The sequence below is a fragment of the Hyla sarda genome, chromosome 4 (genome assembly GCF_029499605.1).
Source record: "Hyla sarda isolate aHylSar1 chromosome 4, aHylSar1.hap1, whole genome shotgun sequence".
Taxonomy (NCBI): Eukaryota; Metazoa; Chordata; class Amphibia; order Anura; family Hylidae; genus Hyla; species Hyla sarda.
In genome coordinates, this window is record NC_079192.1 from 46,268,490 (window position 1) to 46,291,921 (window position 23,432).

Genomic DNA, 23,432 nt, shown 5'->3' on the forward strand with positions numbered 1-23,432 from the left:
TACCCCTTTAAGTCGGGGCTGAGCCATCTGGCCAGGTGTAAGTTAACTGTAAATTTGGCCAGTGGAGACCATGTGGGAAATGTATCAAAACCTGTATAGAGTAAGAGTGGTGCAGCTGTAGCTAGCACCCAATCAGATCGCTTCTTTATTTCTCAGAGGCTTTTTTTTTTAGGAAAGAAAAAAGCGATATGAATGGTTGCTCTGGGCAACTTTACCTCTTTTCCTCTACACAGGTTTTGATAAATCCCCCCTTCAGGTCCAGACTAGTAGATCAGAAAGATTTAAAGGGGTATTCCGGGCAAAAACATTTTATCCCCTATCCAAAGGATTAGTGTTGCTCTCGAATATTCGCAATTCGAATATTATTCGCGAATATCGCATATTCGCGAATTCGCGAATTTCGCGAATATAGCGCTATATATTCGTAATTACGAATATTCGTTTTTTTTGTTTTTTTTTTCTTCACAGTACACATCACAGTGATCATCCCTCTCTGCTTCCAGCTTGTGTGGTGTAAAGAAGGCTGTAATACTACTGTGTGAGACTGGCGTGCGAAAATTCGCATATGCGTAAATTAGCATATGCTACTTTTCGCATATGCGAATTTCCGCGTATGCTAATTTTGTGTATGTTAATTTTCACATATGTTAATTTTCGCATACGCGAATGTTCGCATATGCGAAAATAAAACGAGAATATAACAAATATGCGAATATTCGCGAATATATGATGAATATTCGTCCATTATATTCGCGAATATTCGCGAATTCGAATATGGCCTATGCCGCTCAACACTACAAAAGATAGGGGATAAGATGTCTGATCACCGGGGGCCCGCTTCTGAGACCCCCCCCCCCCGCGATCTCCCTGCAGAATCCGCTTTCTATGCGGATGCTGAATCTCCAGTTTGGGAAACCTCCAGGTTTCCGGGACTGGGAACGTGACGTCACGCCACGCCCCCTCCATTCATGTCTATGGGCGGGGGTGTAACGGCCATTACAGATTCAGCACCAACATAGAAAGCAGGTGCTGCAGGGAGATTGCGGGGGGTCTCAGCAGCGGGCCCCCGGCAATCAGACATCTTATCCCCTAATGTTTTTGCCCGGAATACCCCTTTAAGCCATCATGTCCTTTTCTCCATAAGCATTAGGTAAATAACACCACCAACACACTTAGCCAGGAGAGGAACAGTGGAAGATTTACAGTGATGTGGAATCAGCGCGCCGGAACCAGGTAAATATCCAGCGCCGGAAGTAATTCAATGTTTGTTTTGACCTCCAATATGTGATTGGCTTATTACTTTTCCATTCTTTTGTTAGTTGTGGTGATTGGCTGCCTGTTAGTGGGAGGTCTTAGACAAGGTTGTAAAAGAAAGCACTTTGCCTAATTGGAGCCATTTGTCTCTTAACCCCTGAAGACGTGGTCTAACCCCGAAACATGTAGGGGAGAAAAATTTGTGAACTTATTTGAATAACAGCCTCATGCCCATACTGCACAGCGTACTGCAGACACTGGTTGATATAATTGCCATGCTCCGGACATGAGAGCCTATATAACTTAATGGGATTGCGCTGCAGGTTTTCATGCACCGAGATCTTATATATAATTCTTTAATAAAAGTGAAGTTTTAACACCACACTTTGTTAAGTATGGGGGTTTAGTTACTCTAGGTTTTTGTTTTTTTTACCCCGTCATGGAATTTGGTGATTGAAATTGATGCTTGGTTACAGTGCTAGCAAAGGTTACACACAGATGGGAAGATTGCATGAAAGCAGGGTAGGTATACCATCTTTTAACTATTTTGTTGTTGTTTTTTTATGTGCATGGGCGGCCAGTGGCAATTTGTGGTTAGAAATAAATGATTTGTGCCAATCGGCTTCAAAGAGTTAGGGATCGGGATATCAGATCAAGCTCTATTATATTCTTCTGATAAGAGGCTATACAGAGGTCCCGGCTGTAAGGATCTATTCACATTGCAGAATTTCAGCTTGTGGAATTCCGCCTCACATTAAAGCCCATAGACTTCTAAGGGATTCCGCACTCCCATTTAATGGAAATGTGGAATCCCATAGAAGTCTATGGGCTTTAACCCCTTAAGGACGGAGCCCATTTTCACCTCTAGGACGAAGCCCTTTTTTGCAAATCTGACCACTGTCACTTTAAACATTAATAACTCTGGAATGCTTTCTGTTATCAATCTGATTCTGAGATTGTTTTTTCGTGACATATTCTACTTTAAGTTAGTGGTAAAATTTTGTGGTAACTTGCATCCTTTCTTGGTGAAAAATTCCAAAATTTGATGAAAAAATTAAAAAATTTTCATTTTTCTAACTTTGAAGCTCTCTGCTTGTAAGGAAAATGGATATTCCAAATTTTTTTTTTTGGATTCACATATACAATATGTCTACTTTATATTTCCATCATAAAATTGACGAGTTTTTACTTTTGGAAGACACCAGAGGGCTTAAAAGTTCAGCAGCAATTTTCCAATTTTTCACAAAATTTTCAAACTCGCAATTTTTCAGGGACCAGTTCAGGTTTGAAGTGGATTTGAAGGGTCTTCATATTAGAAATACCCCACAAATGACCCCATTATAAAAACTACACCCCCCAAAGTATTCAAAATGACATTCAGTAAATGTTTAACCCTTTAGGTGTTTCACAGGAAAAGCAGCAAAGTGAACGAGAAAATTCAAAATCTTCATTTTTTACACTCGCATGTTCTTGTAGACCCAATTTTTGAATTTTTACAAGGGGTAAAAGGAGAAAATGTATACCTATATTTGTAGCCCAATTTCTCTCGAGTAAGCACATACCTCATATGTCTATGTAAAGTGTTCGGCGGGCGCAGTAGAGGGCTCAGAAGCGAAGGAGCGACAAGGGGATTTTAGAGAGTACGTTTTTCTGAAATGGTTTTTGGGGGGCATGTCACCTTTAGGAAGCCCCTATGGTGCCAGAACAGCAAAAAAAAAAACACATGGCATACCATTTTGGAAACTAGACCCCTTGAGGAACGTAACAAGGGATAAAGTTAGCCTTAATACCCCACAGGTGTTTCACAACTTTTGCATATGTAAAAAAAAAAAAAAAAATTTCACTAAAATGTGGGTTTCCCCCCAAATTTCACATTTTTGCAAGGGTTAATAGTAGAAAAGACCCCCCAAAATTTGTAACCCCATCTCTTCTGAGTATGGAGGTACCCCATAAGTGGACCTGAAGTGCACTACGGGCGAACTACAATGCTCAGAAGGGAAGGCGTCATATTTGGCTTTTTGAGAGCAAATTTTGCTCGGGGGGCATGTCGCATTTAGGAAGCCCCTATGGTGCCAGAACAGCAAAATAACCCCCACATGGCATACCATTTTGGAAACTAGACCCCTCACTAGTCCCAGAATGTAATGAGGGGTACAGTGAGCATTTACCCCCCACTGGTGTCTGACAGATCTTTGGAACAGTGGGCTGTGCAAAATTTTTCATTTTCACGGACCACTGTTCCAAAGATCCGTCAGACACCTGTGGGGTGTAAATTCTCACTGCACTCCTCATTACATTCCGTGAGGGGTGTAGTTTCCGAAATGGGGTCACATGTGGGTGTGTTTTTTTTTTTTGCGTTTGTCAGAACTGCTGTAACAATCAGCCACCTCTGTGCAAATCACCTCAAATGTACATGGGGCACTCTCCCTTCTGGGCCTTGTTGTGCGCCCCCAGAGCACTTTGCGCCCACATATGGGGTATCTCCGTACTCGGGAGAAATTGTGTTACAAATTTTGGGGGGCGTTTTTCCCTTTTACCTCTTGTGAAAATGAAAAGTATAGGGCAACACCAGCATGTTAGTGTAAATTTTTTTTATTTTTTTACACTAACATGCTGGTGTAGACCCCAACTGTTCCTTTTCATAAGGGGTAAAAGGAGAAAAAGCCCCCCAAAATTTGTTAGGCAATTTCTCCCGAGTACGGCGATACCCCATATGTGACCCTATTCTGTTGCCTTGAAATACGACAGGGCTCCAAAGTGAGAGCGCCATGTGCATTTGAGGCCTGAATTAGGGACTTGCATAGGGGTGGACATAGGGGTATTCTACGCCAGTGATTCCCAAACAGGGCGCCTCCAGCTGTTGCTAAACTCCCAGCATGCTTGGACAGTCAATTGCTGTCCAGAAATGCTGGGAGTTTTTGTTTTGCAACAGCTGGAGGCTCCATCTTAGAAACACTGCCGTACAATACGTTTTTAATTTTTATTGGAGAAGGGGGGTGGGGGGTGGGGGGGCAGTGTACGTGTGTATATGTAGTGTTTTACTCTTTATTTTATGTTAGTGTAGTGTAGTGTTTTTAGGTTACATTCACACTGGCGGCAGATTACACTGAGTCTCCCGTTAGGAGTTTGAGCTGCGGCGGAAAATTTGCCGCATCTCAAATTTGCAGCGGGGAACTCACTGTAATCTGCCGCCAGGCTGTACATTCACACGGGAGGGGGGTCAAAACTACAACTCCCAGCATGCACTGACAGACCATGCATGATGGGAGTTGTAGTTTTGCAACAGCTGGAGGCACACTGGCTGGAAAACCTTGAGTTAGGTTCTATGACCTAACTCAGTATTTTCCAACCAGTGTGCCTCCAGCTGTTGCAAAACTGCAACTCCCAGCATGTACTGATTGCGGAAGGGCATGCTGGGAGATCTAGTTATGCAATGGCTGGAGGCACGCAAGTACAACTCCCAGCATGCCCAGACAGCTGTTTGCTGTGTGGGCATGCTGGGACTTGTAGTTTTGCAATATTTAGAGGGGTTCAGGTTGTAGATCACTAAGTGGTCTCAAACTGTAGCCCTCCAGATGTTGCAAAACTACAACTCTCAGCATGCCCAGCCAGCAAACTGCTGTCTGGGCATGCTGAGAGTTGTAGTTTTGCAACATCTGGAGGGCTACAGTTTGAGACCACTTAGTGATCTACAACCTGAACCCCTCTAAATATTGCAAAACTACAAGTCCCAGTATGCCCACACAGCAAACAGCTGTCTGGGCATGCTGGGAGTTGTAGTTTTGCAACATCTGGAGGGCCACGGTTTAGAGACCACTGTAAACTGTGGCCCTCCGGATGTTGCTAGGCAACAACTCACCTAGCAGGACCCGGAAGCCGCCGCCGCCGCACGTGGGGGATCCCCGCATGGAGGATCACGATCCGGGATCCAGGTAGGGACCTTCGGCGCCGACCCTCCCTGGACGGTTCCCCCGTTTTGCCCGGACACCGATAGGTGGGCAAAGCGGGGGAACCGAACTTTAACCCCCCCTCCCCCGGTCTGCTATCGGTCGGTCGCTCGGCCGACCAATAGCAGGGATAGGAGGGGTGGCAACCCTGCCACCAAACTCCTATCCCTTTAGGGGGATCTAGGGTGTCTCGGACACCTACGATCCCTCTTATTTTCCGGGTCACCGGGTCACCAGTGACCCGTATGACCCGGAATCGCGCAGATCGCAGGTCTGAATTGACCTGCGATTTGCGCGCATCGCGGTCATGGGGGGGTCTCAGGACCCCCCTTGGCGATGTGCCGGGATGCCTGCTGTTAGATAACAGCAGTCATCCCGGTCCGATCATCGCTACCGGTGACGCGGCGCTCCCGGAACCCCGCGACGTACATGTACGTCGCCGCGCGCCAAGTGACACTTCGCGGCGCCGTACATGTACGTCACTCGTCGTGAAGGGGTTAAAGGGGTATTCCAGGAAAAAATATATATATATTTATATCAACTGGCTCCATAAAGTTAAACAGATTTGTAAATTACTTCTATTAAAAAATCTTAATCCTTTCAATAATTATCAGCTGCTGAAGTTGAGTTGTTGTTTTCTGTCTGGCAACAGTGCTCTCTGCTGACATCTCTGCTTGTCTCGGGAACTGCACAGAGTAGAAGAGGTTTGCTATGGGGATTTGCTTCTAAACTGGGCGGTTCCCGAGACAGGTGTCATCAGAGAGCACTTAGACAGAAAAGAACAACTCAACTTCACCAGCTCATAAGTACTGAAAGGATTAAGATTTTTTAATAGAAGTAATTTACAAATCTGTAAATGGAGTCAGTTGATATAAAAACATTTTTTTCCTCGAATACCCCTTAAAAGCCCATAGACTTCTATGGGATTCTGCACTTCCACTCACACTTCTGAATTTCCGCAAGCGGAAATTCAGAAGTGTGAATGGGAGTGCGGAATCCCTTAGAAGTCTATGGACTTTAATTTGAGGTGGAATTACAAATCTCTGTGATTTTCTGGAGCCAGTTGATTGATATATATATATATATATATATATATATATATATATATATATATATATATATATATATCAATCAAAGTTTTTTCCTGGATAACCCCTTTAATTTGAGGCGGAATTCCGCAAGCTGAAATTCTGTCGTGTGCATAGTCACTAAGGCAGTCATGTCTCCCTGACGGTTTTTACAGTTGTGGAAATAAAAAGAGCCAGAATAGAAATGGTCAGTATTCCAGTAATAGGACAGGAGTCACCAAGTTGAGTAAATGCGGGCAAAGTCAAATGGGCTTGACTAATCTGGAAAAGTCTTGTAGAGCAAAAAATGCATCCCACCTAACTTCTGGGGAAAGTTGTGATTATGAAACAAGAGGATCAGCAGACCCGGCCTGTAAAATAAAGTGGAACGAGAAAGCCTATTGTCCCAGAGCATCATGAAGTATCTAGTGTAGAGAGAGACACCTCAATGGTGATGGGTATGCAGAATTTCTATCCAGCAGGAGATAAACCAGTAGACTTGTGCCGATCTACCGATCCCATAAGAACCGAGGCCTGATGATTCCTTTGGAAATCGGGTTGGTCTGGCCCATCTGTTGACTTACGGTAAAAGAAGGTTTTGAAGTGAATCCTAGTGTGTATGTATGCGGTGGGACTGTATTTCTATTGTTTTAGCAATAAGCAAATCAATCTAGTAATATTACAATATACAAATATTTTCTACCAGTTCCTCCACTTAATTCCAGTGTGACGCAAATAATGGGTATCCAAAGAACACAATGTTAGTGTGCTCTGATAAAAATAATGTTTGCTATGAAGAAAATTATTATTATTTTTTTTTTTATAAGAACCTCTCAAAATGGAAAAAGATTATTAAGTGGACAAAAGTTGGAAGAAGCTCAGATATGATTAAAGGGGTTATCCAGGAAAAAACTTTTTTATATATATATATATATCAACTGGCGCCAGAAAGTTAAACAGATCTGTAAATTAGGAAAAAGTAAATATGTAAAACCAGTCCTCAAGAACACTGTGGGTATATCGAATATAGTGAAGAGTAGATTAAAAGAAGAGAAAAGATATTGGATCAAATAAATATTAATTTATTAATGTAAGTATATGAATTAATAACCAATCACTCTGCAGGGCCCTTGCAGGAGAGAATTGGAAAATACTGATAAAAATGTAAATAAAAATATGAGTAAATACAAATAAAAAATTAAATATAAAATAAATGCTCCAATTAATAAATAGATATTTTCATTAGTGTCCACTGGATGGTTAGCAATATGTCTCTTTCTATTGTGTCCCAGGGTGTTCAATCGAAAAATCAAAGAGTTCAAAGAGTGAATGAATGAATGAACTCCTGTGAAGATCTTATGAGTCTCATCAGTTACTGTAACAGATTTGTAGAAATGGCAACAGTTGTAGCAAATATAGCAGCAGTTGTGGCTACAGTAGCGATCAGAGCAGCAATTGTAGTGACTTTGTTGCAATCTTTGAATATGTAGTATCGGTGCACAGCACCACTCACCCTCCTTCTCGGCTGTTGGTGAAGGAGGGTGAGTGGCGCTCTGCACCGATACTACATATTCAAAGATTGCAACAAAGTCACTACAATTGCTGCTCTGATCGCTACTGTAGCCACAACTGCTGCTATATTTGCTACAACTACAAATCTGTTACAGTAACTGATGAGACTCATAAGAACTTCACAGTTCATTCATTCATTCATTCACTCTTTGAACTCTTTTCCTACTGAACTGTGATTTTTCGATTGGACACCCTGGGACACAATAGAAAGAGACATATTGCTAACCATCCAGTGGACACTAATGAAAATATCTATTTATTAATTGGTGCATTTATTTTATATTTTATTTTTTATTTGTATTTACTCATATTTTTATTTACATTTTTATCAGTATTTTCCAATTCTCTCCTGCAAGGGCCCTGCAGAGTGATTGGTTATTAATTCATATACTTACATTAATAAATTTATATTTATTTGATCCAATATCTTTTCTCTTCTTTTAATCTACTCTTCACTATATTCTATATACCCACAGTGTTCTTGAGGACTGGTTTTACATATTTACTTTTTCCTAAATTGAATAGGCCTGATTGGGTGAAGGCATCACCTTTAACCTCGAACACTTCCTCTCATCCTTTAGTGTGCTACACACCCCACTATCTATAGATCTGTAAGTTACTTCTATTAAAAAATCTTAATCCTTTCAGTACTTATGAGCTGATGAAGTTGAGTTGTTCTTTTCTGTCTAAGTGCTCTCTGATGACACGTGTCTTGGGAACCGCCCAGTTCAGAAGCAAATTCCCATAGCAAACCTCTTCATCTCGGTGCAGTTCCAGAGACAAGCAGAGATTTCAGCAGAGAGCACTGTTGCCAGACAGAAAAGAACAACTCAACTTCAGCAGCTGATAATTATTGAAAGGATTAAGATTTTTTAATAGAAGTAATTTACAAATACGTTTAACTTTCTGGAGCCAGTTGATATATATAAAAAAGTTTTTCCTGGAATACCCCTTTAAATATTTGATTGTAGAATCCTAGACCAATGGGTAGTATACCAGTAGTGAAGTTCAGGGGATGGCAAGGCCCCAACAGCCATTCTCTGGACAGTCAGTTATAGTGACTGAATGGCTGATACAGCATTCCGCTACTTACTGCAACTATGAGTTTGTCCGAATATTTTTAAAGTATTGCTGTACAAAGTAGTCCAAATTTGGCTTATCTTGTGGCACTTTAAAAAAAATACTGAGAATAATGGGAACAGAAGATGCAAAATAGACAGTCCGATAACTACATTTTACTAAAATGGTTAGACCACAGGCCGTTTCCCCCAACATTTGGTAATACTATTTTAGTATTTTAGTGTCAGTGCTAAATTCTTCAGAATTGCTTCAATTCAGCCACAATGCAGAACTTTTCAGGGTGAACTTTTTATTTACAGTCTTTGATTCTTCCTCACCATTTAGGCCTCGTTCACACTTTGGAATTTCTGGGAAGACAAAATCCGTCCGGAGACTCCGAATGCCGACAGTGCACTGATTCATTGCTCTAGGACCGTGCAGACGTTGCCGTACCCATAGATGGAAATGTCTGCAGAGCAGAGATCTGCCAGAACATTGAACTTGTTCAATGTCCTGGTGGAATTTTTTGAGTTGATTTTCCGGGCAAAAAGTCCACCTTCGAAAACTCTGCAGTGTTCACCATCCCATTGCTGTACCTGAATATCCGAGCTAAATTTCAAAACCGAATACCGCTTGGAAATTCCATGGAATTCAGGAACTGTCCAGAGCAGGATAAGTTTTCTATGGGGATATGATTCTAATCTGGACAGTTCCTGACATGGACAGAGGTGTCAGCAGAGAGCGCTTCCTGTGGAACACAGTAGCCAGGAGCAGTTGTGTGTGAAGCAGCTTTGGGTGTGTCCCTTTTTGTGTTTCTCCAGAGTTCCAGAGGCAGAGCAGGTGATTCACCAACCTTTCCCAGGGGTGTGGCAGGCTCCTTGGGAGAGTTTTCCCTGCATGGAGCCCCTGGCCTCCACTCCCCGTTCTTCCAGGCTGGCGGGGGGTGGAGAGAAAACAGCGATAGCCATTTTTCCGGCCGGAGGAAGAAGATCTGGCAGAGTCTGCAGCAATGCAGGCTCGGCTCCTCCGGCAATGGGTGCCAGCCAGAGATCCAGTGGAAGGAAGGCGAGGAGGCAAAGTATTGAGTTGTGGGCTGAGAGAGGGCCCGAAGAGTCCAGCGAGACCTACTGCTCCCGCATGACCGCACGGTTTGCGGAATACGACCGCTGCGGTAGGGAGCTTAGGTTGATGAGAGAGGACCTGCGTGGAGCCCAGAATCTGGCATGCTCTGGGTCCAAAAAGAATAAACTGGAACTGAAAAAGAGGATTGCAGCCCTGAAGAAAGACATTGCAAAGATGGAGGAGAGGAGAGCAGAGATCCTGGAGGGAAGCGGTCTCTTCAGGGAGAAGATGGAGAACCGGGATCGGTTTGCCGCCATGAAATCCCCAGGTAAGGTGGAGGTGGATGATGGGGAGAGTAGTGGCGGTGAAGAAAGAGAGGATGGTGGTGTTGGTGTAAAGGAGGAGGAGGTGGAGGAGAAGAAGTTGGAGGAAAGTGTACAGGTTGTGGAGGATGATGTATTGCCTGACCCTACTCCCTGTGACACCCAGACCACTAAGACTCAGGACAGCTACATAGAGCCGGCTCAGGTGGCACTACCGCTAAGCGATAGTGAGGATGATGATGTGGAGAGTGAGGCTGGGGGATTGCTGAGGGCTATAGTGATGCAGGAGTCCCCAGCCCACCTCCAGAATTTTACATTTGGTGATGACCAGTGTGATGACACATTAGTAAAAAGAAAGGCAAAAAAACAGAAGACCCAGGAAACTGTGCATTATGTGTTCCGTCCTTTCCAGCAGTCTGGGCCAGCTGCAAAGCTGGTTCAGGCTGCTGGGTACTCTAAACTGCCAGACTCCGTTTCTGTGGTGGAACGGAGCCAGCATGGGGGATACAGCATGGCGTCAGTAAAAGCTGCAGACGCAATAGATGTGAAGCCCACCCATCCTGCCGGTAGGGAGGGGCAGGATGGGCTCATGGTGGGCAGCACGAGTTATGCCCCTGGGTGCTCGGGGGGCGGTTCCCCGAGTACTGGGGGCATTACCGGCACTGCAAGGCACTCCCCTGTGAGGGGGGGGAGTGTCCGGGCGCCGGGATTATCCACAGAGCCTGTGAAGTCGGGTGAAGCAGGTGCTGGCGCTGTGGGAGGAGCTGGGGTGCGCCCGGTGGGGCAGTCCCAGAATCAGGATGTGATAGCAGCCATGAAGGAGAAGCCATCGGCGTCTACCCCAGCAGCGGCTAAGCCAGCACAAAGGGCTTTACTAAAGCCAGCCATACTACAAGTCCCAGCCAGCCCAGAATTTGTTAGTCAGGACAAGAATGTAGGATGTGATATTGATGGGTGTAGTAGTGTTGTGGGTGAGAGGAGTGTATGTGGGAGTGTCAGTGGAGTGAATGTTGATGGGAGTGGTAATAGTATGGCTGGAAATAAAGAGGTTGAGAGTTGTGGTGTGAATGGTGTTGTAAGTGGTTCTGGCTCTGGGTCTGGTCCGGCTGCCCCCCCGGCAGTGACTGCTCCCAGGAGCTATGCTAATGTCGCTGCCGGGGGTTCAGTGGGGTCCCCGTCTCCGTCCGGCCCTGGGGGCCATTTGCAACAGCGCCTCCTGGAGGCTCTACGCAGGGGTGACAGGTCGATCCAGGTAGAGGGAAGGGGTGAGGTCGACCTGTCTTTCTGGATAGAGAGACACGGTTTGGGGGCTTTCCGAGAGCGGAATGGGGAGGTGGTCTGGTCCCTCCCGACACCCGGGCAGGACAATAACCGTAGGAATGTGGTCCGTCTGATTTGGAGGGGCGAGGATGCGTGTCCACCTCGCGCTAAAGTGGTTGAGCTCCTCCTTCAGATGGAATTCAGGGCGAGTGACATCTTTGCCCTGATTCACCCCTACGGTTCGTCTGAGTTTGACGTCAGTTTCGTTCGGCCAGAGGGTCTTGAACTCTTCTGGTCAAACTATGAAGTGGCGAAGAACAAGCCCGGCTGGCGGGATTTCACCGTAAAGGCGATTTCCCGTCAGAACTCTGTCAAGAAAGTGACCGTTTTGATCCGTAACGAGTCTCTTTCTTGTTATGACATCATGACCTGGCTCGGTCGGTATGGGGATGTGACGGACATGCCCAAGAAAAACTTTGATGAGCACGGGATCTGGTCCGGGGCCTGGACGTTTTCCGTCAAACTCAAGCGTTCAGGCAGTACGGTTGCCCACATTCCGTCAGCCGCCTTCCTTGGACGTGACAGGATCCAGGTCTTCTACCAGGGGCAGCCTAAGGTCTGTCACAGGTGTGGCAGCCCCACCCACTTTAGCGCAGCCTGTACTGTGCAGGTCTGCGCTTTGTGTGGTGGGGTGGGTCATCTGGCCGCATCCTGTCGGCAGATCCGGTGCCACCTGTGTGGTGTCCTCGGACACCCTTTTAGCCGTTGTCCTAGTGCCTTCACCCGTGCGGCGGCCGCTCCGGCTGAGGAGAGCTGTGAAGTTGCCTCGGCTGGGGAGGGTACGAGCAGGGATGGGGGCACAACAGGGCTAGTGAGGAGGAAAAAGGGCCCCGCCAAACTAAGGCGGGAGGAAAATCGTAGAAGGAGTAGGGAGCTGGAGAGTGCCCAGGTGGCGGGGGTAGCTTCAGCCCCTGCTCCTGAAGCTGGCCCTGTAACTGCTGAAGCCCTGGAGGAGAACGTGCTAGATGAGGAGATCAGGAGACTGCGCAAAGAGGATGGCAATATGGCCGACCTTTCTGATTCCTCCCACTATGAAAGTGTGGATGAGGATAGTGGGGAGAGGCCTAAAAAGAAAGATAAGGGCAAAAGGAAAGGGAGAAAGAAGAGGTCAGAGTCATCTGTTCCTTGTACTACGGGCCAGGTCCAAAACGGAAGCCTGACTGCCCCCCCTCTGATTGACCTGTCAAACCGGTACCTCGTCCTCGATACCATCTCCTCCCCCTCCTTGGAGGGGGAAGGTGAGGGCGGGGTGCCTAGGAAGAAAGAGCCTCTGGGGGGAACTGGGCCCTGTCCTGTCGGGACACCTTCCTCGGAGGGCAGGGCTAGACCGGGGCCGGATGGAGACGGGGATCAAATGGATCAATCTGAATCCAAAAAAAGGTCTAAGTGTGGTCCTGCCCTCTCATCTTCTTCAGGGGTGAGGGGGCGAAAAAGAAAGGGAAGCAAAAGTAAAGGGTGTGGCCGTCTAATTCAATCACCCTGTATGGCGGCACTCACCCCATTGACGCTGGCATCTATTAATTGTGCCAGCATAAAGTCGGATACGGCTAGATTTGCAGCCTTTGATTTTCTCGGCCGTGTTGAAGCCGATATTTTCTTTTTACAAGAGACCAGGTTGTCAGATCTAGCCTCTCTGGTAAAAGCCAGAAGAGAGTGGAGGCACGGCCCCTCCCACTGGTCTCTTGCAGCTGAGCCGTATAGTGGGGTGGCGGTCCTTTTTACCGCTCCTGTTGAATGCCGACGGGTTATTGAATTAGAAATGGGGAGGTGCCTGATCTTAGATGTCTTCATGAAGGGACAAGAGCTCCAGCTCATTAACATCTATGCCCCGCAAACTAAGCGGGGCCGTAAAGATCTCTTTATGAGGATTAAGCCCTTTCTTTTTACGAGTCGGCAAGTGATCTTTGGAGGGGACTTCAATAATGTCACGAGGTCCCAAGATCGGGGAGGCTCCAATGGTCCGCTGACTTGTGATAGTGTGGCACTGATTAGCATAACTAGAGAAGCTCGCCTAGAGGACGCCCACATCCGGAGCCCCTCGGGCCACGCGGGTTTCACCTATCATCAAGGTAGTCCCAGGTCTAGGATAGATAGGTTTTTTTTAAAGGAGGAAGCCGTCTCTTCTGCAGTGTCCGTGGTTGAGGTGGAGTTCTCCGATCACTGTATGATTTTGTTTTCCCTGAATGTTTCAGAGACCTCCCGGATGGGAAAAGGTTATTGGAAGCTGAATTCGTCCCTCCTGGAGGAAGCGGAGATAAGACAGTCCTTTGAGGATTTTCTTCAGAGTCAGGTACCTTTACTGGACCTATGTAGTAGTAAGTCAGAGTGGTGGGAGATATTCAAGAAGCGGGTTGCGGGGTTCTTCCGCCAGCTCTCGAGCCTCAGGTCCCTGAACAGGTATCGCTTGTATCAGGGTCTGAGGAGGAAACTCGAGCTTCTCGTCTCGACTGGAGGTAGCCGAGAGGATACCTCCAGAGTGAAATCCTTGCTGATGAGGTGTCAGTACGATAGACACACATCTTTGGTTTTTGAGAGGGATTACGGGAAGTACCGCTCGCCCGACCCTTACAGAAACTGTAAGATGTCAGTGAGTAGTAAAGTCATTTCAGGACTGATTGATAGTACAGGATCTCTGAATCGGTCCAGATCAGGGATCTTGGAGGTCGTCAGATCCTTCTACTCGCACCTCTTGGGGAGGAAGGATCTAGATCGAGACAGGATGTCGGTTTTCCTGACTGAAACCATTCCTGAGCCAGGGGTAGACCCCTCTCTTGATGTTTTGGCAGAAGAAATCAGGGAAGAGGAAGTGAGACTGGCGATCGAGGGGCTCGCCCCCAAGAAGTCGCCAGGTCCGGATGGCTTAACATCCGAGTGGTACAGGACCTTTAAGGAGTCTTTAGCTCCCCTCTTGACTGAGGTATTCAATGAGTGTCTCTCCTCGGGTACTCTGCCGAAGTCAATGAGGAGGTCAGCCCTGATTCTTCTGTCAAAGGGTAAAGATCCTAGCCAGATTGAGAATTGGAGGCCCATAGCTCTTCTCAATACGGACAGGAAGCTTCTGGCCAAGATACTGTTTAATCGGCTGGTGAAGTTTGCACCCCGGCTCCTTTCGGGGGCTCAGCACTGCTCTGTTCCAGGCCGAAGCACCTTAAGTGCTGTCCTTAGTGTCAGGGAGGCAGTGGAGCGGAGTAGTGCAGGTCTTTGGAAGGGGTACTTGCTGTCCTTGGATCAGGCCAAAGCATTTGATCGGGTAAACCACGAGTACCTATGGTCCGTCCTCCTGAGATATGGCTTACCAACTACTTTTGTTAATTGGCTTAAGATCTTGTATGCAGGGGCAGAGAGTTTCCCGCTGGTGAACGGGTGGTCTGGCCGCTCTTTTGAGGTGGGGTCCGGAGTCCGTCAGGGTTGTCCTTTGAGCCCGCTTTTATACGTGTTCGCAATCGATCCCTTCATCCGGAGGGTAGATTGTGGGCCGTTGGCGGGAGTCGGGATGAGTCTGGCGGAGCCGGCTGTCACCCAGAGAGTGGTGGCTTACGCTGACGATGTCACTATTTTCGTCTCCACGAGAGAGGAGGTCGGTGTGGTGATGTCGGAGGTGGACCGCTACTCGGAGGCATCCGGGTCTAAGATCAACCAGGATAAGTGTGAAAGTCTCTGGCTGGGAGGGGGGGATCCCATGTTTGATCTCCCGGACACCCTTCCAGGGCCCCAAGAAACAGGGGTTGGAGGATAGGGGAAGTTAAAAAACAAAAAAGAAAAAAAAAAGAAAAAATGTGTGTATGTATATATGTATGTATGTGTGTATGTGTATGTATGTGGATATGTGTATGTATGTATGTATATGTGTATATATATATATATATATATATATATATATATATATATAGTATATAAAAAAAGGAAAAAAAAATATAGATGTATAAAAAAATAATATATATTTTGTTATCCAAGTTGGATTATTTTTGTTACGGCAGCTAGCCATTTTTTTTTGTCTTGTTATTAGGGGGGGGGGGCAGTGTGGTTATGTTTCCTAGTTTGGATATTTTTAGTTTTTGATCCCAGCGAGGAAAGCTTTATTTATGTTCAATAGGTATGTGTGTGTGTGTGTGTGTGTTGGACTATAGTAGGTAATGATTTATTTATTTATTTTTGGTTTATCTGGGCTGGCCGGTTTAAGTTGTTATTTTGAGATGAATAGTTTGTTGTTATGTTCAGTTTTGTTAATTTTGTTACAGTGAAATGAACTTGTTTTGTGTTTTGTACTTTTATAATAAAAAAGAGTGTCAGCAGAGAGCACTGTTGTCAGACTGGGAAGAACTGAACAATTTTCTCTGTAGTATATCTGTAGTATACAGCAGCTATGTGATTTTGAAATAGAAGTAATTTACTAATCTGTTTAACTTTCGAGCACCAGTTGATTTGAAAACATTTGTTTTACACTGGTTTCCACCTGCATTCCCCTTTAATGCCTTTCGGACCAACACTTCTGGAAATGTTCATCACTGTTTCAAATTCCCTTCACTTGGAGATAATGGTAGAAATGTATCATTTGTGACATTTCATCCTTCTTTTGAGCTTGCACTTGATCAAGTTGTCAAGTGATGCATGATGAATTTGCACATTTTTTAAATAACTTTTTGGTTGTGTTTGTGTACCACCCACTAAATGGAGTTGTACAAACATCTCCACTCCTGACACCTGTTGTTATTGTCTTTTATATTCCTGAGAGGCGAGCGCCACTCTCCTGCGCTCCACATCTCTGCTCTGTACTCCGGGCCAGCCAATGATGTTAATAGAAATTCACATCACCGATTCATATACGCTGCTCAGAGCGGTTATTGGCTGGCACCATCACCGCTCTGGTAAATATGAATCAGTGATGTGAATTTCTATTAACATCATTGGCTGGCCCAGAGTACAGAGCAGAGATATGGAGCGTGGCAGAGAGCTGCTCCACATCTCAGAAACATAAAGGATGATCGCAACAGGTGTCAGGAGTGACACCCGCTGTGATCTGTCTCTTAGTGCAGGCATGACACTGTTCCATGCTGGGAGTAGTAGTACCTAAATAATGTCTAAAAAAAGAGAATACATTTTAAAAGTAAAAAAAAAAAATCACACACTCTTTATAAAACACAATAAAATACATTAAACACATTAAAATACATTACTATTAAAAAAAAAAGTTTCACAGAATGAATTTTAAAAAAATATTATTTTTAGAATTACATGTTTAACTTTCTGGCACCAGTTGATTTAAAAAAAATGTTTTTAACCAGAGTACCCCTTTAAAAATATATATATTTTTGTATTTTACACTTTGCAATAAAAAGAATCAGATGCAATATATTCTAATGAGCAAAAAAAGGACTTGATCAAGCTGTCTCCTACAGATAGTGCTACATGTATAGATGGCTTGTTTAGGTGAGATGATACTACTGGTAAAGATGCCCACTGATGTGTATGTCACTTTGCATATAGAAATAACCAATATTGAAGCTTAGGGATTTAGTCTAAAGGGACAGGCCAGGTATGACTATTTTACAGACATGGAGAAAGTATGTGCCGCCATTACAGATTGACATGCCCCCTCTCCCACCTCCTGATAGGTGTTGATGTGTTGGGGGGGGGGGGGGGTACTCACAGATCCTCCAGGATGTCCCAGCTAGGTACAGCAGCATACATGATTAGAGTCACTTGTACTGGGGTATTCTTGTGTGTGCCTCCCATCTTGTGACTGGATTTTATTTATTTTTTAATAGTAGGGCTGTTCTATGTTGTTTTGTAGCTATTTTGGTAATTAATAAATATTGTTGTATCGTTTTTGAGTTTTAGTCTTTTGTAGGGGGTACATATGAGTTTAAAGATTGATGCACTGTAGACATAGCTGGTTTTGATGCAGGAAGAATTTTCTCAAACTTCAGGTTATTTAGTGTGCATTCATATATAACATGTATGCAGCATTTTGGCCACTACGTTACATTTGAGTTTCACTTTACACGATGATCATGCAGTGTTGACATCCTGTAGACAGCACGCTCGCACTGTAGTTTCTGCTTGCAACAGAAACCACTTTACATTACCACACAGATCTGTCATATAGCCAATATCTCTGATCCTTATTGGCCTTTAGTGACAGATAATGGAGTCCAGTGAGTACTATTAGGGTGTCATAATGATGGGAAGACTAGCATTGCATAAGCATAGTTTATGGAAACCTTCTCTATGTTTCCTCCCACCCTTAGGGCCCTTTCACAAGGCAGGATTCCCTCCTGAAATCCAATGCAAAAATTCAGCTAGAAAAGCAGCAGGCGCCGACACAAGAAGCCATGTGATAAAGTTTACTGCGAGACACAAGTTACGCATGCGCATTGGAGTCGCTGTCACAGCTGGTACTTCTGCATTTTTACATAGATACATGCAGTTTGCTTTTATATACTGTCACACGTTGTCACAACATTATATATGTCAGGATCCGGACTGGTATGCAGCGAGGACACTGGTGGTGGATCCTCTGTGTCAACGGGAACGGAGTCTAAGGGGTTACTGGTTTTCACCAGAGCCTGCCGCAAAACGGGATGGACTTGCAGCGGCAGGTAACCCCCAGGTCGTTCCACCCGATAGCGACTCAACCCCAGCTGACAGCTGAGACAGGCGCGGTACACAGGGACAAGGCAAGAGCAAGGTCGGATGTAGCAGAAGGTCAGGGCAGGCAGCAAGAGTCATAGTCAGGGGCAACAGCAGAAGGTCTGGGAACACAGGCTTGGGAACACACTAAATGCTTTCACAGGGCACAAGGCAACAAGATCCGGCGAGGACATGAAGGGGAAGTGGGTTTATATACACAAGGTACAGGTGCAGGTACTGATTGGGTAGGCACCAATCAATGGCGCACTGGCCCTTTAATTCTTAGAGAGCCGGCGCGCGCTCCCTAGAGAGCTGGGCCGCGCACGCCGGGACTGAGCAGACAGAGAACGGGGCAGGTGAGGAGATTGGGATCCGCTACGCGGATCGCATCCCCGCCGGTGACACTAGTGCAGCGCTCCCGGTCAGCGGGTCTGACCAGAGCGCTGCACAGAGAGGAACGCCGCGAGCGCTCCGGGGAGGAGCAGGGACCCGGAGCGCTCGGCGTAACAGTACCCCCTCCCCTTTTGTCTCCCCCTCTTTTTGGAGTCCAGGAACCTATGGATGAGCTCCTTGTCGAGGATATTATTCTTGGGTTCCTAAAACCTCTCATCAGGGCCAGAATTCTCCCAGTCAACGAGAATCTTATTTTTACCTCTGACTACCTTGGAGGCGAGGATTTCCTTTACCATGAAGACATCAGAGGAGCCAGAGACAGGAGCAGGAGCGGTGACCTTGGGGGAAAAGCAGTTAAGAACGAGAGGTTTGAGAAGGGAAACATGAAAGGAGTTAGGAATACGAAGAGAAGGAGGAAGAAGAAGTTTGTAGGAGACAGGATTGATTTGACTTTTGATTTTAAATGGTCCAAGGTAACGTGGACCCAGCTTGTAGCTAGGAACACGAAAGCGGATATATTTGGCAGAGAGCCACACTTTGTCCCCAGGGGCGAAGACAGGAGGAGTTCTTCTTTTCTTATCTGCATGTCTCTTCATACGAGACTAGGCCAGTAGGAGCGACTTTTGAGTTTCCTTCCAGATAACAGAGAAGTCCCGGGTAACTTCATCTACAGCAGGCAATCCAGAAGAAGTGGGAATGGGGAGGGGGGGGGCAGAGGGTGACGGCCGTACACCACAAAGAATAGGGATTTGGCAGAGGACTCCAAATTTTTGAAATTATACGAGAATTCAGCCCAGGGTAGAAGGTCGACCCAATCGTCTTGGCGGGAGGAGACAAAATGTCGCAGATAGTCACCAAGAATCTGGTTAACTCTCTCTACTTGTCCATTGGATTGGGGGTGATAAGAGGACGAGAAATTTAATTTAATTTTTAATTGGTTACAGAGAGCTCTCCAAAATTTCGACACAAATTGAACGCCTCTATCCGAGACGATATGCGTGGGAAGCCCGTGAAGGTGAAAAATATGCAGAAAAAATTGCTTCGCCAACTGTGGCTCAGAAGGAAGACCTGAAAGCGGAATGAAGTGAGCCATTTTGGAAAAACGATCAACGACCACCCAGATGACGGTGTTGCCATGGGATACGGGCAGATCAGTAATGAAATCCATGGCAATTTGGGACCATGCTCAGGGACGGGAAAAGGAAGGAGGAGTCCAGCAGGCTTCTAGCGAGGGGTTTTATCCCGGGCACAAATGGTACAGGCCCGAACGAAGTCAGTAACATCACCCTCAAGTGTAGGCCACCAATACAAACGGGAAATGAGCTGGATAGACTTTTTAATGCCAGCATGGCCAGCTAGGTGAGAGGAATGCCCCCATTTGAGGATCTTGAGGCGAAGGCGTGGAGGAACAAAAGTCTTTCCAGGGGGGGTTTGACCCAGTGAGGCTGGAGCAGAGGAGACCAGGCACTCAGGTGGTACAATATGCTGCAGTGGGGCTTCAGATTTGGTGGCATCAAAGGAACGAGAGAGGGCGTCAGCTCTGACATTTTTGTCTGCGGGACGGAAGTGTATCTCGAAATTAAAGCGGGCAAAAAACAACGACCATCTAGCCTGGCGAGGATTCAGATGCTGAGCAGACTGGAGGTACAAGAGATTCTTGTGGTCAGTGTAAATGACTATGAGATGTTTGGAACCTTCCAATAAATGCCTCCACTCTTCGAGTGCTAACTTGATGGCCAGGAGTTCACGATCTCCAATGGAGTAATTCTTTTCTGCCGGAGAGAAAGTTTTAGAGAAGAAACCACAAATGATGTTACATCCGGTAGAGTTTTTTTTGGAGAAGTATGGCTCTGGCTCCGACTGAGGAGGCGTCAACTTCCAGAAAGAAAGGTTTCGATGGATCAGGTCTGGACAGCACTGGTGCAGAAGCGAAGGCAGTTTTGAGACGATTGAAGGCCTCATCAGCTTGAGGAGGCCATGACTTAGGATTAGCATTCTTCCTGGTCAGGGCCACAATAGGGGCCACATTGGTGGAGAAATGGGGAATAAACTGTCGATAGTAGTTGGCAAATCGTTGGATAGCACGGAGTCCAGAAGGGCGTGGCCAATCCAAAACCACTGACAGTTTATCTGGATCCATTTGAAGCCCTTGGCCAGAGACTAGGTAACCTAGGAAAGGAAGACTGTTGCATTCAAAGAGACATTTTTCAATTTTAGCATACAGGTGGTTTTCACGAAGTCTTTGAAGCACTAGACGGACATGACGACGGTGTTCCTCCAAATTAGAGGAGAAAATCAAGATGTCGTCCAGGTAAACCACAACACAGGTATATAATAAGTCCCGAAATATCTCATTAACGAAGTCCTGGAAGACTGCAGGGGCCTGGCAGAGCCCAAAGGGCATAACTAGATATTCGAAATGTCCATCTCTAGTATTGAACGCGGTCTTCCACTCATCACCTTTCCTGATGCGAATAAGATTATATGTGCCTCTTAAGTCCAATTTGGTAAAAATATTAGCGCCACGAAGACGGTCAAAGAGTTCAGAAATCAAAGGCAGGGGATAGCGGGTTTGATGGTGATTTTATTTAAACCGCGGTAGTCAATGCATGGTCGTAAGGATCCATCCTTTTTAGAGACAAAGAAGAACCCGGCTCCAGCAGGGGATGAGGACTTCCGAATAAAACCTCTCTTTAGGTTCTCCTGGATATAGTCGAACATGGCTTGAGTCTCTGGGGCAGACAGAGGGTAAATCCTGCCCCGGGTGGAGTGGTACAAGGAAGGAGGTCAGTGGTGCAGTCCTAAGGCCTATGAGGTGGTAAGATCTCTGCTTGCTTTTTGCAGAAAACATCAGCAAAGTCCTGGTAGGCCTTGGGAAGACCTGGTATAGGTGGAGCCACAGGGGTTTGACAAGTGGAAGCAGACGTGAGGCATCGTTTGAGACAAGAAGAACCCTAACTTTTGATCTCCCCGGTGGTCCAGTCAAGGGTAGGAGCATGGTGTTGGAGCCATGGCAGACCGAGAAGGAATTCTGAGGTGCAGTTGGGCAGAACAAGAAATTCAATTTTTTCATGATGCAGTCCAATGCTCATAAGCAGGGGTTCTGTGCGGTAGCGCACAGTGCAGTCCAATTTTTCTCCGTTGACAGAAGAAATGTAGAGCGGCTTGACGAGACTGGTCACTGGGATGGTGAACCTATTAACAAAAGAGGCCAAAATAAAATTTCCTGCAGAACCAGAGTCCAAGAAGGCCACAGCTGAGAAGGAGGAGTTGGCGGAAGAAGAAATCCGCACAGGCACAGTGAGACTTCACAAGCAGAATTTACACCAGTCGTCTCACCTTTGTGAGGTAACGGAGTGCGTCTCTCCTGACGCGGAGGGCGGATAGGACAGTCTTTTAGGAAGTGTTCGGTACTAGCACAGTACAGGCACAGATTCTCGTTACGGCGGCGAGTCCTCTCTTGTAGGGTCAGGCGGGACCGATCCACTTGCATAGCCTCCTTGGCGGAAGGCACAGGAACAGATTGCAAAGGACTTTGGAAGAAAGGAGCCGGGGAGAGAAATCGCCTGGTGCGAACAAGATCCTTTTCTTGTCGAAGCTCCTGGCCTCTTTCAGAGAAACGCATGTCGATGTGGGTGGCCAAATGGATACGTTCAGACAGGTTAGCAGGAATTTCTCGTGCGGCCAGGACATCTTTGATGTTGCTGGATAAGCCTTTCTTGAAGGTCGCGCAGAGGGCCTCATTGTTCCAGGATAGCTCTGAGGTGAGGGTACGAAACTGGATGGCGTATTCGCCTACGGAAGAACTCCCTTGGACGAGGTTCAGCAAGGCAGTCTCGGCTGAGGAGGCCCGGGCTGGCTCCTCAAAGACACTACGAACTTCAGCGAAGAAGGACTTGATAGTAGCAGTGGCAGGATCGTTGCGGTCCCAGAGCGGTGTGGCCCATGACAAGGCCTTTCCAGACAGGAGACTGACCACGAAAGCCACCTTAGACCGTTCAGTGGGGAATTGGTCCGACATCATCTCCAAGTGTAGGGAACACTGGGACAGGAATTCTCGGCAATGTTTAGAGTCCCCATTAAACTTGTCCGGTAGAGACAGGTGGAGGCTGGGAGCGGCCACTCGCTGCGGAGGAGATGCAGGAGCTGGCGGAGGAGATGATTGCTGAAGCTGTGGCAAAAGTTGTTGCAGCATGACGGTCAGTTGAGTCAGCTGCTGTCCTTGTTGCGCGATCTGTTGGGATTGCTGGGCGACCACCGTGGTTAGGTCAGCGACACTAAGCAGCGGGACCTCAGCGGGATCCATGGCCGGATCTACTGTCAGGATCCGGACTGGTATGCAGCGAGGACACTGGTGGTGGATCCTCTGTGTCAGTGGGGTGATGACGTGGGCCGTACCAGGGGAACGGAGTCTAAGGGGTTACTGGTTTTCACCAGAGCCCGCCGCAAAGCGGGATGGACTTGCAGCGGCGGGTAACCCCCAGGTCGTTCCCCTCGATAGCGACTCAACCCCAGCTGACAGCTGAGAAAGGCGCGGTACACAGGGACAAGGCAAGAGCAAGGTCGGACGTAGCAGAATTTAATGCAGATTTTGTGCAAAATTCCTTGCAGATTCCACCTGAATTTTCTCCCTGTGTACGAACACCTTTGCTGGTATATTTTAAGTCCCTGTGGTCATTTTAATGTTGTGTGTGCCAGACATATATTTAGCCATGAAAACTGAATTTTGTTTGTTTAGGGGGCTACAGTAAAAAATAAAAAGTAAAAATGAATATTTTAAAGATTGACATTCATTATTATAGCCC

At 46.3% G+C, this 23,432-nt stretch overlaps 1 protein-coding gene and 1 long non-coding RNA gene across 2 annotated transcripts in view; one reads left to right on the top strand and one right to left on the bottom strand.

Moving 5' to 3' along the window:
• Window positions 1-23,432, top strand: part of LOC130367855 (uncharacterized) — a 401,538-nt gene that overhangs the window by 374,059 nt on the left and 4,047 nt on the right. The window contains exon 5 of the long non-coding RNA XR_008892203.1: window positions 1,151-1,233. This is a non-coding gene — a long non-coding RNA (uncharacterized LOC130367855). The remainder of the gene's footprint in view (window positions 1-1,150; window positions 1,234-23,432) is intronic.
• The window catches only part of LOC130367851 (adhesion G protein-coupled receptor E1-like), a 117,796-nt gene that overhangs the window by 89,848 nt on the left and 4,516 nt on the right, over window positions 1-23,432 (bottom strand). The gene's annotated exons all lie outside the window — the stretch shown is intronic.